The sequence below is a fragment of the Bidens hawaiensis genome, unplaced genomic scaffold, assembly GCF_021521415.1.
Source record: "Bidens hawaiensis isolate Kalapana, Puna unplaced genomic scaffold, B.hawaiensis_p1.1 tig00007117_1, whole genome shotgun sequence".
In the NCBI taxonomy this organism is placed as follows: Eukaryota; Viridiplantae; Streptophyta; class Magnoliopsida; order Asterales; family Asteraceae; genus Bidens; species Bidens hawaiensis.
In genome coordinates this window covers 207325-228012 of record NW_027491488.1, presented here as the reverse complement: position 1 = coordinate 228012, position 20688 = coordinate 207325, and the positions used below count along the sequence as shown (strand labels likewise).

The following is a 20688-nucleotide window of genomic DNA, read 5'->3' as shown; positions in this document are numbered from 1 at the left end:
CTAAAACGGGTGCTACTACCAGATGAAAAAAAGAGCATTGAAGGTGGAAACTAGTCATTGGACCATCAATCAATATTTAACAGCAAATATTCATACTACTTTACACCAATATTACACGCCTTTGCTCATTTTTAAACCTAGGACTTCCTATTAGAGACATATTGCTCTACTAAGTGAGCTAATCCCACATTGACAAAATAAAATAATGTGTTTATATATGTATTTACGATGTGGCACTCTCCTATCAAATTAGTTATATAAATAAGTTTAAATAATTCTTTTATTTTGTTTATCTAATTTATTTTCCGTTTGTGAGTTTAGTTATTTATGTGTTTTTTTATTTAAATAAATGTTTAGTCGTTTTTATGTTTTCTAATTCTTTAAACTTTGTGTACACGTGTTGCTTTTTTTAAGTAATCGTATTTTAGTATAATATTTATTTTTAAGTTTTTGGAATGGTTTTTGATTTTATATATGATTTATTTTAAAAAGGAAAAACAGTTTTGTTTTAAGTGATTTTATGATAGTATATGAGATAAATGACATGAGCATTATGAGATTGGCCTTTAAATCACCACCTCTCTACCATAAAATTTCGAGTAAAAGGAGAAACGGGTATAATGATCATATTTTAAATTGCATTTGAAAAAATTGTTAAATCCAAAATTTTGAACACATAATATCCAAAAAGTGGCTAATGTTCTTATACATTACAAATGTCTGTTAAGCATACCTAAATTTAATGTTTAATCTGGTAAACACACATAAAATTACCGTTTTAAAAAATAACATGTTTCTCAATGAAAACTATGGACCACATAAAACAAAGCAAGAATCCCACTTTCCAAGAAAATATTCAAAAAGTGGCTAATGTTCTTATGCATTACAAATGTCAACAACATATTGGATTTCATGGTTGTTGGCTAACATCAATAGCCATAGCATGCATTATTTGGTGAAACATTTGGCACAAAGAATTCAACTTTCCATTTATATAAAATCAACAAATAACTCATGTTTAGCACGCATCTAGATCACGACATGGCGGAGGCTTTGGCTCACCCAGCAATGTGGTGTTACCCCCTGCGGGCCCACAATTGATTCGCTCCGGGTTTTGGGTCCCACGCTATCAAAGGTCAACACAAACAAGTTAATTGGTATTATAAATGGGTTAATCCGGGTTGTGTTTTATCTTAAACGGGTTGGGTCAAAAGGTCAACAAATGGATCACAAGAATTGGTTAAATGGGTTGCAAGTCATGTTTAATGATATATTTTGAGGAGCATTGTGATAATATCTAGTATTCATTATAGCTATTTTATAAAAGAAACGTGGATAAAGGAGCGTCAACCCATACCGACCGGTCCGTTTTGACCCGTTACTTAACCCACCCATTTTATAGCTTACCGGTGGCTTTTCTCCTTGTCTTAATGCCTCGACTATTTCCACAACTCTCTTTGGAGTAACATCTTCCTGCAAACATTTTGCCAGAAAATATACATTTTAATTTTAGTTAATATTTATAGGAATTCACTAAAAGAGTGGTTTATAAAGCTCACATAGTAGTTGTAGGTAAATCCTTCAGATCCATTTGAATAATCTGCTACAGTTATCATAGGAGCATTTACACAGCAACCCTGTAGATACAAAATATTATCAATTTTAAAATGTGATTGATTTTTCAATTTCCAAAGGCTGCAATAAATGTGGTAATAAAGTGTAAATTGTTTCTATTTTATGCTTATCTTTAAGTTAGTTGCTAAAATGAAGAATGTAAAGCTTCTTTTTATATATGCAAATTGCACTTTATTTGGTGTCTTTTAAGCATCAGATGATATTTATATTATGCGAAGTACAATTTAAACAAAACAAGTGACTCACCATGCATTCCATTTCTCCAACAGAGAACAAGCCATCCTTTGTAACCTCTATAAATTTTTAACAAGTACTCACAAAGTTATTAATACTTATAAAACCACAAATAAGAAGTTTTTGAGTTGTGTGTGTGTACGCGTGTATTTGTGAGAACACAGAACAAATCTAAAGCATTTAATTTTTTAAATAAAGATTGATATTTTTAAAATTTTGTAATTTTTACATACAAATGTGTAAAGTTATGTACATAAAAAAACCATCAAACTAATTTGTTAATGAGTTTTCTTATTTTTTGTTGTTTACCTACACATATGTAGAGATTTGTAGGTAATAAAACCTACACATGTCTAGGTTCTATAAATAAAGTTCATGGTTTTTAATTTCAGGGAAGATTAGGGAGAAACAATAAACATTACATTTTTTATTTTATTTTTTTTTTTAAATTGTAAAAAAGAATGGTTCAATTTGTTCTGCATGTTCTCGCAAGATATAGATCACTCCTCTCTCGCTCTATATAGGATTTAGGAGAGGGGTATGCTAAAAGGGAAATTATAACAAAAGTGTTTTAAGCCACCAGGAGATTCCACGTGTCCAAGGAAACTTTGGGAGCAATAAAAGCGTGCTGATGCACCATTAAAAAAATGTACTGACGAACTATTGAAAAAGACACGAGCTGGCACAACATTAAGAAAAACACGCTCACGCACTATTATAAATTTTGAACGCGCAGTTATAGTTTCCTTTTTACACGTTTTAACCAAAATCTCCTTTTCAGCAGGGGCCTTCACTTTTGTGTGCGTGTGTGTATATATTTAGTTATTATACATATGTATTAGTGTGTATGTTTATATATTTATATTTATGTATTCATATATAAGTACATACCGTTTCGTTTCACTCCCAAGTGATCCAATAATGCAGCTTCAATGTCACGTGAACCACGGAATCATACAAGGAGTTGTTCCACACACCAAAAGATGGTATTTTCCAACCTACAAAATCAGATACAGACTGTTTAATTTTTACCAGAATCAAGGTAGCAAGATGAGCAGGTCAAACGGGTTGAGTAATGGTTCAAAACGTTTACTTCTTGTATCAGGTCAAAGCAGTTCAAAATGGGTTGACCAAGAGCACTATTGGCCCAAAAAATTTAGATTTTTTCATAAATAATTAGTTGTTATGTTGTGGTCTCCGATCCATCATGAGTCGGGTCCGGTTTAGACGAATAGACAGAATTAGGAGATTAAGCTGTTTGAGTTTTGGCCAAGCCCAAAAGCTCTAATCAGGCCCAGTTTAGTTAAAGGGTTAAACCCTAATTGTCTAGTCTATATATTCTCTCATGTACTTGTAAGTTGGTATCACTCAATAATAAGAAAACCCTAGTTATCGACAGTGGACGTAGGTCATACACCGTGACCGAACCACTTAAATCCTTGTGTCTCTTTCGTTTATTCTTTCGGTTTTACTATTGTATTCGTGTTTGTGTGTGACTCCGAACCTAACAATTGGCATCAGAGCCTGGTTCTCGATTATACACACAGTTCCGCCGCCGCTGCTCCGCTGCTACAGTTCCACCGCCGCTGCTACAGTACCGCTGCCGCTGCTACAGTACCGCCGCTGCTACAGTACCGCCGCCGCCGCTACAGTGCCGCGCCGCCGCTACAGTACCGCCGCCGCTGCTACAGTTCCGCCGCCGCTGATTAGGGTTCCGCAGCTGCTGGTTCGTTTTTTCTGATCAGTTTCCAGTCCTTTTATTCCTTGGGTAGTTTGGTTGTTTGCTGTAATCAAAACTCAGTTTGGATAATGGCTGAGGACGGAAAGATCAAGATTGAGAAGTTTGATGGTCAGGATTTTGGATGGTGGAAAATGCAAATTGAGGATTTGCTATGTCAGAAAGACTTAATGGAAGCACTAGAAGAGAGGAAACCGGAAAGTATGAAAGATGATGAGTGGAAGGTACTTGACAGAAAAGCCATAGCTGTTATTAGACTCTCACTAGCTAAGAATGTGGCATTCAATATTGTAAATGAAACTACCACGTATGGTCTTATGAAAGCCTTGTCAAATATGTATGAAAAGCCTTCTGCATCAAACAAGGTATTTCTGATTAGACAGCTAGTTAACACCAGAATGAAGGAAGGGGCATCTGTTACCTCTCATGTTAATGACTTCAACACTATTATTTCTCGTTTGTCTTCTGTTGATATCAAGTTTGATGATGAAGTTCAAGCGTTACTCTTGTTATCCTCGTTACCCGAAAGTTGGTCAGGGACTGTTACTGCAGTTAGTAGTTCTTCTGGGAATACTAAGCTTACTTTTGAAGGAGTCCGGGATTTGATTTTAGGGGAGGACATAAGAAGAAGGAATTCTGGTGAGACATCTAGTTCTATATTGAGCACCGAAGGGAGAGGTAGGAGAAGAGAGAAAGGTAATGGCAGAGGTAGGTCAAAGTCTAGAAGAAGAAGTCAGTCAAAGCCCAGTAAAGACATTGAGTGTTGGAATTGCAAAGAAATGGGGCATTTCAGAAACCAATGCCCTAACCCCTCAATTTCAAAAGAAAAGAAAGAATCTAAGAAGGAAGTTAATCTGGCCACCGGTTCAGATGATTCAGAAGGTTCAGAGGAGACTCTTATCTGCTGTGTTGAAGAATCAACAGATTCATGGATTATGGATTCTGGTGCATCTTTTCATGCCACTTATAGCACGAAGAAGATGAAGAATCTCCGAACAGGTAATTTTGGTAAAGTTCGTTTGGCTAATAATCATGCTGTTGATATCACGGGGATGGGGGATATTGAACTAAAAACTTCATTGAGCACCTCATGGACTCTAAAGGATGTTCGGGTCGTTCCTAGCCTTAGAAGAAAGCTAATTTCTGTTGGGCAGTTAGATGACCAAGGATATGATGTTATGTTTGGTGGGGGTGAATGGAAAGTTGTGAAAGGGAATCTTGTGATCGCCAGAGGTAAAAAGAAGGGCACTTTATACATGGTTGAAATTCCAGCTGATGGGGTAAATGCAGTGACCAGTGGACCGAGTCAGTCTAGTTTGTGGCACCAACGACTCGGCCACATGAGTGAAAAAGGGATGAAAATGCTCGTTGCTAGAGGAAAAATTCCAGAACTGAAGAAGGTTGAATCTGAATTTTGTGAACCATGTGTTTTCGGTAAAAAGAAGAAAGTATCTTTTGTGAAGACCGGAAAACAACCGTAAGCTCAGAAATTGGAGCTTATTCACTCTGATGTCTATGGACCAACTTCATTCTCTTCTTTGGGAGGATCGCACTATTATGTCACCTTCATTGATGATTCGACACGCAAGGTATGGGTTTACTTTCTTAAAAATAAATCTGATGTTTTTGATACTTTTAAGAAATGGAAAACTGCTGTTGAATTGGAAACTGATTTGAAGGTGAAATGCTTGAAGTCGGATAACGGTGGTGAATACGTTAGCAAAGAATTCCGTGATTATTGTGAAGAGTACGGTATTCGGATGATCTTTACAGTCCCTGGCACTCCTCAACAAAATGGAGTGGCAGAACGAATGAACAGGACGTTAAATGAAAGGGCAAGAAGTATGAGACTTAATGCCGGGCTTCCAAAGACGTTCTGGGCAGATGCAGTTAACACTGCAGCTTATTTAATTAACCGGGGATTGTCAGTACCGTTGGGTTTCAAGACACCAGAAGAAGAGTGGAAAGGTAAAGCTGCAGATTATAAGCATTTGAAAGTCTTTGGGTGTAGCGCTTATGATATAGTGAAAAATGACAAGCTTGATGCTAAAGCTAAAAAATATGTTTTCATTGGATATGGGTCAAACGAAATGGGCTACAGGCTTTGGGATTTAGAAAGCAGAAAAGTAGTCAGAAGCAAGCATGCAACTTTTAATGAGGCTGAGTTATACAAAGATAGAAACACTTCAAAATCAAGGGTTCAGAAAGAGCAGGTTGAATATGAAATTGATGCTCAGAAAAAGACAGTTGAGTCAGCTACCGAACCCGAGACAGAAACTGAAGAAACCACAGTTCCTGAATTTGAAGATGATGATATTGGTGGAAATGAAGAGTCAGAGGGAGTCTCTGACAGTGGGAGTTCAGAGTCTGAGGATGAACAGTCTCCACAAGAACCTGACCCGCCTCAGCACTGGGTTAGGAGGTCCACCAGAGTTTCTAAACAGCCGGTACGTTACAAACCTTCAGTTAATTATCTCCTTTTAACTGAAAATGGTGAGCCAGAGAGTTATTATGAAGCACTTAAGTTGAAAGATTCGCTCCAGTGGGAGCATGCTATGAAGGAGGAGATGAACTCTTTGAGTAAAAACCAGACATGGGTTTTAACCAAGTTTCCACCAGATAAAAGAGTTCTACAGAATAAATTGGTCTATAGAGTCAAGGAAGAACATGATGGGTCTAAACGATACAAAGCTCGTTTAGTGGTCAAGGGTTTCCAGCAAAAGAAGGGAATTGATTATAATGAAATATTCTCTCCAGTTGTGAAGATGACCACCATCAGATTGATCTTAAGTATTGTTGCTGCAGAAAATTTACATCTAGAGCAATTAGATGTTAAGACATCATTTTTACATGGTGATCTTGACGAGGAGATCTATATGGCACAACCTGAGGGATTTCAGGTTGCCGGGAAAGAAAATGGGTCTGCAAATTGAAGAAAAGCTTGTATGGTCTGAAGCAGGCACCTAGGCAATGGTACCTAAAGTTTGATGATTTTATGGTGAGAACTGGGAACAAGAAATGCGAGGCCGACCATTGCTGCTACTTAAAGAAGTTTAAAGGCTCATATATCATTCTACTTCTTTATGTAGATGATATGTTAATTGCAGGATCTGATATGAAGGAGATTCGCAAGTTGAAGAAACAGTTGTCTGATGAATTTGAGATGAAAGATCTTGGTCCAGCCAAACAGATTTTGGGGATGAGTATATCCAGAAAGAAAGATGGCTCCATAACACTATCCCAAGAGAAATACATAGGTAAAGTGTTAGAAAGATTCAGGATGAATGATGAGAAGACTAAACCGAGAAACACACCTCTGGGAAGTCATTTCAAACTTACCAAAGACCAGTCTCCCAGAACAGAGGAAGAAAGAACAGAGATGGCTAAAGTTCCGTATGCATCTGCTGTTGGCAGTCTCATGTACGCCATGGTTTGTACACGGCCAGACATTGCTCATGCTGTCGGGGTAGTTAGTCGTTTTATGTCGGATCCGGGAAAGGAACATTGGGAAGCGGTGAAATGGTTACTCAGATACTTAAAGGGTACTTCCAGTTTGGGGTTATGTTTTAAGGGGAATGATACAATTCTCAGGGGTTATTCAGATGCTGATCTGGGTGGATGTAAGAAGACGTTTAAAAGCACTACTGGTTATGTTTTCACAGTTGGGGGAACAGTAGTATGTTGGATGTCCAGACTTCAGAAAAGTGTTGCTTTATCAACCACTGAGGCAGAATATATGGCAGCAGCCGAAGCAAGTAAAGAATTAGTATGGTTGAGAACTTTTCTTGAAGAGTTGGGAAAGAAACAGGCAGAGTTCTTCTTATATTGTGACAATGAGAGTGCAGTGAAACTTGCGAAGAATCCAGTCTATCATTCGAAGACTAAGCACATCGGGAGGAGATATCACTTTGTCAGAGATTTGATCAGTGATGGTGTTTTCAGTTTGAAAAATATCTCAGGTGCTAAGAATCCAGCAGATATGTTCACCAAGCCGGTGATGCTGGATAAGCTGAAGCTGTGCAGAGCTTCAGCAGGCCTTCAGGAATAATGTTGAGAAGGCGAAGGGTAACTAGGAGGTGCAAAACCAGATGGGTTTTATTTTACATGTACAAGGCAATGCAGGTGAAGACATTTTACGTCTCCAAATGGGAGCAGGTTGAAATGTTTGACGCATCCAAGTGGTGGTTTAGAGAAGATGTCTCGAAGCCCAAGTGGGAGATTGTTATGTTGTGGTCTCCGATCCATCATGGGTCGGGTCCGGTTTAGACGAATAGACAGAATTAGGAGATTAAGCTGTTTGAGTTTTGGCCAAGCCCAAAAGCTCTAATCAGGCCCAGTTTAGTTAAAGGGTTAAACCCTAATTGTCTAGTCTATATATTCTCTCATGTACTTGTAAGTTGGTATCACTCAATAATAAGAAAACCCTAGTTATCGACAGTGGACGTAGGTCATACACCGTGACCGAACCACTTAAATCCTTGTGTCTCTTTCGTTTATTCTTTCGGTTTTACTATTGTATTCGTGTTTGTGTGTGACTCCGAACCTAACATTAGTGTGTCAAATATGACTATAAATATCATATCCTAAAAAAAACACTAACTTTTTAAATAAAATGAGGTTTTATACATTTAAGAATACACTTCGGACAACTTCCAACTTGTTTTCTTGCAATTTTATTTTTCGTTTTAACCCAAATTGACACGCTCATAAGTAATGAGATTACCTTTCCTCTATTAAACATGGAATAAAATGTCGCAACTTCATACACACGAATAGGAGCAACTTCAATTACTTTTGCCACCTTTAACATGCAACATATCACAGCATTAGTGCAAATGAACACAGAAAGCACAATGTACAAAAAGATAGATATGAGTCAACACTGTTCTTTGACCAAACACTTATAACAAGTTGGTAACATAAACAAGCAATAAGCCTTCTGGGTGTAATTATATGGCAATTTCCTCTTAACAGGTATGGGCATAGTTGTTAATAGCGAATAGCGGTAAATAGTGACAAGCTACCTATGCAATGTAACGATAGCGATGAGATAGCAAGCGTTATTTGATATTTAGCAATAACGTATTAGAATTTTTTTTAAAAGAAATTAGGTTTTACTCACAAATTTAAGGTTTTTTATGATGCAATTAGTGAAGATTACAGCTATTTGGTCGATTAAAATGCCTAAAAATTCGTTTTTTTAATATTTAAAAAAAAACACCACAGAAACACTATCCACACAATTGGCGTGTCATACAATCCGTATGTTCATACGGTCTGTATGGTAGGGCGAAAAGTGGTCAAAAGGCTCATTTTAATAGTCATACGGGCCGCATAACAATACAAAAAACGTCAGAGAGGGGTCGTATGAGGGCCAAATTATACGGTCTGTATGATTTTTTTTTTACTGAGAAAGAAATGAATGATATGACCATTGACAGAGCAATAGGAGCCGCATGACCTTTTTTCTCCCTATCACACAAACCGTACGACATCATATATGACAGGGAGAAATACGACCCGTAAAATGTGACACGAAGCCGGTGTACTCTTTTTGGGTGATGTACAGATAGTAAGACCCATAAGATGCATAGTTATCGTGAAAGGGTAATTGGGCAACTTTGCTTTCAAAAGTTTAATGCTTAATTTTGAATTATAGTTTGAGTAAGTTAATCTTCTAGAGCTTACTTTTTCCAAAGTCAAAGCTTTTTGAAAACCGAAAGCTAAAGCTCAAAAGATTTATGTGTAATGGAGTCCTCTAAGAGAGTAACAAGATTATTTAAAAAAAAAAGGATATAAAAACATAAATGTGATAGAAAAAAGAATGCATATGATACCGCATCCATTGCTGAAATAGGAAGCCAGCCTCCATGTTGTTGTTGTGCAAGATCCAAGAGTGGGATAACTGCAGATTGCTTGTAGTTAGATGGATAGTGTGACAGAATCTCCTTTACCTGCATGTAAACAAAAACTTAATGTGGTTACTCAACGGATGCATAAAATTGAAAAGGTTTAGATGATAAATAGAGGTTATTTGGTTTGTGAATTCGAAAATGAAGAGCATTTCTAGACTAAACAATGAAAGAAATGATGAATAATAATAATAATAAGAAAGGGAAAGAACCTTTGGTTTGTTAGCGTGGGTGAATTCCCATGGAACATTAGGGTTATTGTCTGGAGAATCGATATGCTGTCACGCACACAGTCAATGAGATTGAATTGGATTCTAAGTCAAATTAGCAGAGAAAGAAATTGATTACATAGTTTAGGGCGGTGGATAAGGATCGACTTGACAGCGGGTATTGACGGATCTCGAGCAGCCGCTTGGATGCCAGACGAGCTAGCATTCTGTCTGTCGCACACAGAGTAATTTGGGTGGGGTGCAACAACAACGAAATCGATAAGTTTAAAGGACATGTGAAAGTGTGGCTAACACAAGTTAAACCAAAATGGGAAAGTCTACGTTTTAACTTATTAGTTTCGTTAATACTGTAATAAGTTTCGAATTTTGGCTTTGTTGAATTGGAAAGGTTACCAATAATGGCATTGTTGAGCATCCGGTTTCTGACCTTTTCGTGTCTTGCGGGTTGACTTAAATGGTAAGGTAGTCGATATCATTATTGGTGCAAGATTTCCAAGTATCTTTGTTTTTATCATCCTTAATCTTTTAGACTTAATTAAATTTATGGCTGTTTGTTTTGGCTCTGAATGGGCCCCATTAAGAGGGCATGTCTGATTCGCTCAGATTCCAAGGTGTTTGGTTCGTTAAAGTTACACATCTGAACGGTTCCATATAAGCTAAATGGCTCAGGAGTCAGATTGACATTAAGTTGAATGGCTCAAGGGTTAGTTTTACCCTTGCCCTGATAATCTAGCGTTGATGTTCTTACTCCATGACCAATCTGCCTCCCTATGCTTCATTCACGTCCATCTTGTCGCCGTGATTACTTAAGGAGACAAGAGTGATGTTGATTTGGCTATTAAGAATACCCTTTAACAAACGCCAACGTTACACCCACCCCTATTTGCTTCCATCGTCCACGGTTTTCGACTTGTCGCTGACTCCTGTCCACGGTCGTCATCATTTATTTAAGATAAGGTTACAAATTCATATTCAATTTGAGAATAGAAACCCTAGATTAATGAATTTATGCTTTTTATGGCTTTTACAAAGTTGAAGTTGAGTTTTGGTTTTTTATTATTGAACACATGTCCTTTGATTTAGACTTGTGATAAAATGTGCATTTTGTTGTTTGCGATCATAGACCTAATTTTAGATTAGATGTTATAAATTCGTTGACTGGCTAATTAAAAGTTAATATGTAATTATCGTTATCAACTTAAGTAATTTGGAAATTTGGTGCTTAAATCATTGCAATCAATCATATGTTTTCATAAGGGAGATAAATAATTTGCAGTTGATTATTATTGTGTACTCAGGCTCTGTGACTGTTAGATTTTTTTATGCTTTAATCGCTACCTGCCATATTTCTTTTATTTCAACTTCAATTGCCGTGATTTGTGGTTTTTGTTTGCTTCGTTGCAATTCGTCGGTAATGTGTGTTGTGATTTTAATTATGGCTAATCAAATATATTATGGACAAAACACGTTAGGTATGAATAAGATAGGCTTAGATTTAAAACATAATGAAATACATCTGTATGTAGCGTAAGATTTCCAAAACTTCCGTGTCATTTTTGCCAACTTTTGAAGTTGAGCGATCAATTGCTCATTTTCCTAAACTTAAAGTCCAGGGTCTAATAAGTAATTTTCCAAATTTCAGATGAGACGGACCGTCTCATTCTGTGACGATCCGTATCAAACATAATCTGGGTATTAAGTTTTCATTTAAGACGGAGTATCACAAACGCTGACTTTTTTGTGACGGAGTGTCTCATTCGCCTACAATATATGAGACAGGCCGTCTTATTTTGTGACGGTCCGTCTCACCACTTATATCAGCAAGATGTGGCAAAATTGACCAAGATGTGGCAAAATTGACCAAAACGTGGCAGAACTCGATTGATGACTCATGCTCTCGCTTAGGCCTATAAACACAACCAATGATATGTTCATTTCATGCATCAAACACCTTATTGTCATATCAAACACCTAAGATCAAAACAAACTAGATTTGGTGCATTTTAAGCAAGTTCAAGTGTCAGGAAGGTGTACTAGCCAACCTTAGGCTTTAATCAAGTGTTCCAAGCGTGCTAAAAATATTACAAAGCGTTACTAGATTCTACAATAGCTTAGAAATAAGGTATAGTGCATCAAGACTCGTTTTAAGTTCATTTTATTCGTTTATGCAAGTATCCAAGCAATTATCGATCGAACCTTGGTATAAATTAGTAGCAGAAGTTGTATTAAGTGTAATTATACGTGTATATGATTATATAACACTTAAAAAATGTATGAATGATGTCAAAATGATACGGGCCGTGTAATCAATATGTGGTCCGTCTCGTTTGTGACGGTCCGTCTCACCACCTCCCAAGATATGGCAAAATCGACCAAAACGTGGCAGAACTCGATTGCTTACCTAAGATCTCACTTAGGCCTATAAATACATCCCACGATGCGTCCATTTCATGCATCAAACACTTCATTGTCATATCAAACACCTAAGATAAAAACAAAACTAGTTTTGGTGTACTTTTAAGCAAGTTCATGTGTCAAGAAGGTGTACTAGCCAAGCTTAAGCTCTAATCAAGTGTTCCAAAGGTTCTAGATATATTACCAAGTGTTACTAGGTTCTACAATAGCTTGAGTAAGGTATAGTGCATCAAGACTCATTTGAAGTTAATTTTATTCATTTATGCAAATATCCAAGCTAATATCAATCGAACCTTGGTATAAATTAGTAACAGAAGTTGTATTAAGTTTTTTTATGCATGTAAAGGACTATACAACACTTAAACAAATGTCAGAATAATGTCAAATTGATTTTTTACCTTAACAAACCAAATAGTAAGATTAGGCAGACCGCTAATCATTATACAGTTCATCTCATCCCAAATTTTGATACGGGTCAAAAGTCCAACATTTAATGGTCCTGTCACATATAAAGGACTGTCTCATATTGATACGGTTCGTCTCATGTATTGAATTTTATTACTTTAATGAAAATAGTGTTTAAACTTATAAACCAAAGCATAATTTATAAACGAGGTTTGAACAGTACAACCAGGTCAGTATAGCATGTAGCTTGGATTAGTAAAAGATCAAAGTATTTATGTAAACATATTTATAATAGGTTAAGCATATGAAAACAAGAAAGTTATCAGACCGAGTTCGAGGACTTGAAAGGTGAATACGAGAACTTTCTTCACGATATGAATGCGCGAAACCTTGGAAATCAATTACTCTTACAATAAAATGGATATTTATCCATCTTTAAAGAGTCCGAAAAGAATTTAAATGAGGGCTGGTTCGAATCCTTTAAAACATTTTGATGCAAGGTAGTAACTAAATACTTAGGCTAAAATACACAGGTGTCTGGATCCTTACATATATGTACCTTCATACTAGCATTTTCCCAGAATTCATGTTAGTGGGCACAATACAGTCATGGCCATGGGGCAAGTAATTATTCTTGAAGTGGTTTGTGCGTACGTTTAGTTCCGATGAGATGGGACTGAGACACCCACTAAATAATTGAACGCTATTGGTTTTGTGCCATAACGAATTATGTAAACGTTTTATCGAGTCATCGTTATTCACCAGCATATACCCTGGCGTATTTTTAAAAGTGTTTTTAGGTAATCAGGAGTAAGATATAGAGATGGAAATGCAGTGGAGATAAAATATCCCTAGGCATAAAACAGTTGATGGCTTAGCTAATTTTGTAAACGAAGCATATGCAAACTTGTTTTTAAAGCAAGTAAGTTTGTAACGAAAAAGGGTATTTAGCTCTCTATATTATTGATGTATAAGAATTTATACATATTTACAGCACCAAAATATCTCCAAATAAGCTTAATTTTGGCAATTATATTAGAATAAATAACCATTAATGTTTATAAATTTTATCTATAGGTAAATATAGCCCTAAGAAATAAAACAAGCTGATATACGAAGATAAACAGTGAAAACAGACTCAACACACCCCATGGTGAATCAAGGCATGACCATGTCTAGAGCTTACGAAGTAAAAAACAAAATTCAGGAAGACAAAACATGACCATGTAAACCTTGACACACCCATGTTATCAAGAACAAGAGGAAAATACAAAATAGAAGATTTTGAAGCTTAGCATGGTTGTGCCTTCCCAAAACACGTCCATCCTTTCAATACGAGAGAAAATGACAAAATTTGGATTGTTGTGGACTCCCCACAGTCACGCCTTACTTAACACGATCGTGCCTTTCCTTGTTGTACAATCGGACAAGAAGCATTTAATGCAGCAGGAAAAAATAGTCACCATGATCGTGCCTTGCTTAACACAGCCGTTTTTTGGCTACATGATCAACCTATAAGTTTAATGATCATCTTCCTCATTCAATACACCGTACAGACTCATTTACTCCACTTTAACCGCCTCTTTTCACCACCATTAATAAGGGAATTATCCCATCCATCCAATCCTTGAAGATTCAGGAGATTAAGATCTTGAAAGAAGTCATTCGCATCAAGGATTAGTAATCCAAATTGGTTAGATTGTTTTAATTTGATCATGCTTGTATCTATTACTTTGATGAATAACATTAAGCTTACTATTGGCTAAACTTTTTATAGTATAATCTTGGTTCAAAATGAATCTTAATTGAAGTTTAATAATGGTAGTTAACATGTGATGGGTTTTAATAAGTAATGGTTATGTTGCAATTATCATTTGATGAGGAATGTTAAAATAATCTTAAAAGATACCCCAAGTGCTAAGCTTGACGATAATCTAAGAAATTGCTAGGTCTTGTGAGGCCCCAGATCACAACACAGGGTTACTCACTAATTGTTAAACCAAGTTAAAAGGAATTTGAACCGAGATGATACACTTTTATCAATACTCTTCTATGCAAAATATAAAAACCAAAAAATATTGTCTTTTAATTTATGTTTTTAATTTTCTTTTAAAACTTACTTGTCAAACCAATACCAATATGATATTCACGTACGGTTAAAATAAATACAATGATTTAGTAGTAAAAATCAAACAAGTGTGTCCGTGGATCGATACTTGGTTCTTACCTACACTTTACTACATATAAGATGGGTACACTTGTCTATTTGTGTGTGGTTTAGTTAAGATAATAATCATAATTTATAAATTTAAAACTAGACATTGTGTGAACAAAACCGTTGAAAACTTAACAAACCTTTTCATATACCCACTCAGGCACACCAAGTTTTTGGCGCCGTTGCCGGGGACACTAGGTGAATTTTTACAAACAATCCAAGTATTTATTAAACCTTGTGTTATGGTGTATATACTTAAAACTCTATCAAAAAGAACAAAAATATTTTTCTATCTTCTTTATTTTTAGTTTTAATTTTATTGCTTTTATTTTTCTAGTTTTATAAGTTGCTTACTTTAGCTTAGTTTTAGTTGTGACTTTAGACATTTTTACTTTCTTAGTTAGTGCATGTCTTCCACATCTACTCCCAACCGCATTTCACCACTTTCCGAACCCGAACGCCACTTTCACCGAAGAACATGCACTCGGGCACGAAAAGAAACCAAAGAAGTTAAGGACGAACCAGAAGGAAGTACATCAACCGAGGAAAACCAAGAGGAACCTATGACGTGGAATAAATAATGAGCTATACATGATCCAATATGGCAAACCGACACTCGACGACTATGGCAATAACGTTGCACCACCCGAAATACTTCAAAGCTTTGAAATTAAATCTAGCATCATTCATATGATTAAAAACTCTGTCCAATTTCATGGACTTCTCGACGAAGATCCCTTGTCTTGTATATCCCAATTCCTTCGAATATGTGGAACTTTCAAAATTCAACATTGCTCCTAAGATCAAGCTAGGCTTAAACTCTTTCCATTTTCGCTCCGAGGCAACGCCTTGGAATGGCTTGAATCCTTACCATCTGGTGCCGTGACAACTTGGGATCACATGTTAGAGCAATCACTTCTAAAATACTTTCCACCTGACAAAACTGCCAACTATTGCGCCAACATCACCGAATTCTGGATGAATGAAGACGAGTCACTCCGCACAGCATGGGAGAGATACAAGAGCCTTATTCGACGATTTCCACACTATGGATTGAACAAATGGCTTCAAGTCTAAACTTTCTTTGATGCTTAAACTTGCCAAAATAAACAAGCAGTCGATCAGGTCATTGGTGGAGATCTCAGAACCAAATCACCGAATGAGGGATTCGAGATCTTAGAAAAAGCTACCAAGAAAATCTTTGCCTATAATCCACCTCGATTAACCCCATCACACAAAGGCATACACCTTGTCGACAACAATACCTTTATCTCTGCACAACTTGAGGCCCTCTCGAAGAAATTTGAACATCTTTAGCCTGAGCTGGTCAAAGCAAAGGTAAAGTGTGACATATGAGGGGGATATCTCAAAGTCAAAAACTGTTAAAGTATTACCAATGAAGAATGTGATTTTGTAAGCTGACAAGATAACATGTATGGCAACACTTACAACCCTAGAAGTTGATTTTGTAGGATATATATGCTACCCTCAAAATGTGTAAAAGCGTTAAAAATCGGGTGTGGGAAATTCACATTTGAAATTGATGAATAACTTGAAATAAACCCGAAAGCGAGTTAACGAAACCGAAGAGATCGAATCTCATGAACTATAATTTAAAATACATACAATAAATACTAACTGTTTTGGACAAAAATCTGCTAAGGATAATGTATCCAAATCTGTTATGTGAGGTTTAGTGCTAAAATGATAACATCGATTATATGAATGAAATAGAGATGAACACCGTGATTTGATCACGAGGGAAAAAGCCCTTAATTACGATAATCTTACTTCGGTCAAAACTTAACAAGGCAATATTTGATAAAATGAACTCGGTCAAGGATTAACAAGATAATCTTTGGTCGAATCACTTCAGTCAAGGATCAACGAGGTAACCTTTGGTCGAATAGTACGTGATTATAGTAATCTCCGGCACATAAAACCCCCGGACGGTGAAAACTATCACCGTCAAGTTTATTAATGGTAAAAATCAATTACAAGTGTTGTGGAGATTAGATCGATGTTACAAGAATTGCTAATGTGTACAGAGAGTGTTTGGTTCTGCTCTGAGTGTGTGTGTATACAGTGATAATCGATCTTATCTCGATATTTTTAAAGAAAATACCAATAACAACTAATCCCTATTTTTAAGGAACTACTCCACTAGCTACTCCTATAACTTTGACCACGTGCATAAAGGAGTCATGTAACGAGATTTTAGGTAGACTAAGTCTAGGAGCCGTTGCAGTTATTAAACATCAGTCTTCATGTGACAATCATCCATCAACAGCAATATTGACTAAGGATCCTGGATCCAAACTCAGCTAGAGAATTCTTCAGAAGGATAATTGATCCAAGCACGTCTTCAAGAATAACATATCCTTAGTACTCAGTTGTTGGTGGCTCAACAAGAAGTCCTATAAATCCGTCACTTCTCCCACTAAAAGTGTTACAACCATTTGACCATGTGTTTGACAAGTCCAATAGCGAGATATCCGGTGGAATAAGTCTTGGCGCCGTTATACTTATTAAATAACAACCTACACACAAGAAACAATTGTTAATAATACCAAGTACTGAGGACCAGTGATCCTCTAAACTTAAAATAGGTAAAAAATTTTAGTAATAAAACAACTTTAAGGGAATAATCCTCTAAACTGAAATATCCAAATTTATCGCAACCAATACGATACATAATTTAATTAACAGAGATCATACCAGAAGGTCTAGACAGACCTAAGTTACCATAAGTATTGAACTCTCGGTGATCCTTGAAGGAATAGCTTTAGGATTCGGGATCCTTAGAATTTTGATCCTCAGAATCTAATTTATGATACCTGAGGCAAATAACTTATGATATTATCTGGGATTAAACCCATTAAGCTGGGGACAAGCCCATAAAATAAACTGGGGACAAGCCCGTGCAACTGGGGACAAGCCCAAAAAATAAACTGGGGACAAGCCTGTGCAAGTAGGGACAAGCCCGTGTAATCTGGGGACAAGCCTGTGAACTGGTGTTAAACTGGGGACAAGCCCAAAAACTGGGGACAAGCCCAAACTGGGGACTGGCCCAAAGATACGGATGTCAACTGGGGACTCGCCCAAATCGGGATTTAGCCCAAACGTGAGATAACGTGAAAACTTTATAAACCGGTGGTATGGTACGTCTACAATAAATCGTAGGATCCTTCATATAGCCGGAGACAACGAAATTGCCAGCCATTAAGCTTGTACTGGTCCCGCTGCCCCGAACTATACGTCGGATAGCGTGCGCAACTGGCGATCGTGAGAAAGGTGAAAACCTTTAAACTGTAGGGGATATGACCATCGGGGGTCATATCCAATCGTGGGATAGGCCAAGGGAAATAAGATAATACCTCGAATGTAAAGGAGAGGTAGCCAACCTCTTGATCATTGAACATTTGAGTAGATCCCTGCAATATTACTAAAACTTGGAAAAAATAGATGTTAAGAATATATTATCCTTAAATTAATAATAAGAATCTGAAATGAATAAGTGATCAGATAGATATTACCAATTTTAGGATCCTTGATCCTTGATGAATGCTTGATTTTCTAAGGATACTGGATCCTGACTAGAGAAAGTACTTCTTGAGATGGATAGCATTCCATGCTCTTGGTAATCTGCTGCCTTCCATTGTGAGCAAATGATATCTCCCCTTTCCTGCTTCCGACTCAATTTGATAAGGTCCTTCCCATTTGGGCGCTAGCTTCCCATCAGCCGGTTTTGTTGTGTTTTGGAAGGCTTTCCTCAATACTAGATCTCCTTCTTGAAATCTTCTGATTCTGATATTTTTGTTGTATGCCCCAGCTACCCTTTGTTAATAAGCTGCCATTCTGATCTTTTGCTAGGTCTCTGAGTTCTTCTATAGTATCCAAGTCTTCAAGGAGGATATCTTCATTGGCTTTAGGATCATGGATGCTCGTTCTCGCAGTAGGAACCACCATTTCTGTAGGAATTACTGCTTCTGATCCAAACACCAATGAGAAGGGTGTTTGGCCTGTTGCATTTTTAGGCATAGTCCTGTCTGCCCAAAGAACATAAGGAAGTTCTTCAGCCCATTTTCCCTTCTTGGATCCTAGCTTCTTCTTTAGATTGTTGATGATGATCTTGTTGCTAGACTCTGCTTGACCATTGGCTTGAGGATGAACCAGAGTAGAATTGATCATCTTGATGCCCCAACTTTCTCGGACTTGCACGAACGCTTCTGCTTCAATCCATTTGGAGAAATAGTCTGTCATGGCAAGCATAAAGACCTTTCCACCTGGTGTCTTTGGTAGCTTGCCTACAATATCCATTCCCCATTTCATGAAGGGCCATGAAGAGGGTATAGGATACATAGGTTCTGCTGGTTGGTGAAGGATGTGTTTATGCCTTTGGCAAGCATCACATTTCTTTGAGTATTCTATTGGATCCTTCTTCATTGTTGGCCAGAAGTATCCAGTCCTAAGTATCATGGAGAATAATGCTCTTCCCCCTGTGTGGTTGCCACAGTCACCTTCGTGGAAGTCTTGGAGTACCTCTTGTATTTCAGGATCCTCAATGCATCTCAAATAGGGACCTGCAAGAGATTTTCTATATACAATATCTTGTAAAATAATGAATTGTGATACCTTTAATCTGAAAGCTTTAGGATTTTCTCCCGTAGGAATTTCTCCATCCTGCAGGAATTTCCTTATTGGGAGGATCCAAGATCCTACTTTTAGTAGGGATGGGGGATCCTTAGGTTCCTCTGTGCATTCCGTAGTTACTTCCATAGCATTCTGTTCTCCAATTTCCGGAGACAATATGTGAATGATAGGTATCTTTACATCATCCGGGATCTTCAATGATGATACTAAGTTTGCTAAGGCATCTGCCCCAGCATTTTCTTCTCTAGGTACCTGTAATATACTAAACAAATCGAAGGATTTTGCTAATTCCTTCACAATTTCTAAATATTTGACCATATCCTCACCTTTTATGGTGTAAGAACCGTTAAAGCGATTAGTTATAAGTAAAGAGTCTATATAAACTTGAAGATACCTGATCCTCATTTGTTTGGCTAAAAGTTAACCTGCGATAAGTGTTTCGTATTCTTCCTCATTGTTGGTGGCTTGGAATGCGCATGCAATGGATTGGGATATTATGCCCCCCCTGTGGCGATTTCAGTAGGATACCCAATCCTGTTCCTCTTACGTTGGATGCTCCATCTGTGAAGAGGGTCCAAGGATCCTTTGTTTCTTCTAGTTGCTGAACTTCCAAATCAGATTCCTTCTGCATGTCGCTACTGAAATCAGCCACAAAGTTTGCAAGCTCTCGTGACTTAATGGTTATTCTAGGCTCATACTGAATGTCATATGCACTCAACTTCACAACCCACTTGGCCATCCTTCCTGACAACTCTATCTTTCTAAGCACATCCTTAACAGAATAGTTAGTTCTCAAAATAATAGTATGGTGTTTAAAAATAATGTCTCAACTTGGTTGAGGCAATAATCAAAGCAAGAATTAATTTCTCAATGTTAGAATACCTGACCTCTGCGTCTAAGAGGTTTTTACTTACATAATATACCGGATGCTGTGGACCTTCATGATCCTTGGCCAGAACAGCACTGACTGCATTACCTGAAACGTCTAAGTATAGAGACAACGACTCACCATAAATTGGCTTCATCAAGGCTGGTGCTGAGGATAGATAATCCTTAAGAGCCTTCAGCGCATACTCATGCTTTTGAGTCCATTCAAACTTCCATGGTGTTGCCTAACTGGTCTTTGATATGTTGCCCCTGTCATGTCTGAATGCTTAAAGGCAAAGGTAGATTTTCTTCGCCCTAAGAAGGATACCAAATCCTCCTCAATCTTGCTGGGGATATTGGATCCTAGGAACACCTTTATGTCAA

General features: G+C 37.2%; 1 pseudogene across 1 annotated transcript; it reads right to left on the bottom strand.

Annotated features, from left to right (window-relative positions):
• Positions 1-829: 829 nt before the first annotated feature.
• Positions 830-10013, bottom strand: LOC143634531 (NADH dehydrogenase [ubiquinone] flavoprotein 2, mitochondrial-like; annotated as a pseudogene). Its single transcript, XR_013153874.1, has 9 exons — positions 9868-10013; positions 9732-9797; positions 9445-9561; positions 8331-8408; positions 2761-2867; positions 1882-1928; positions 1560-1637; positions 1408-1473; positions 830-1126 (listed from the first exon to the last, which is right to left on the bottom strand). The product of XR_013153874.1 is annotated as an NADH dehydrogenase [ubiquinone] flavoprotein 2, mitochondrial-like (transcript).
• Between the last annotated feature and the right edge of the window lie 10675 nt (positions 10014-20688).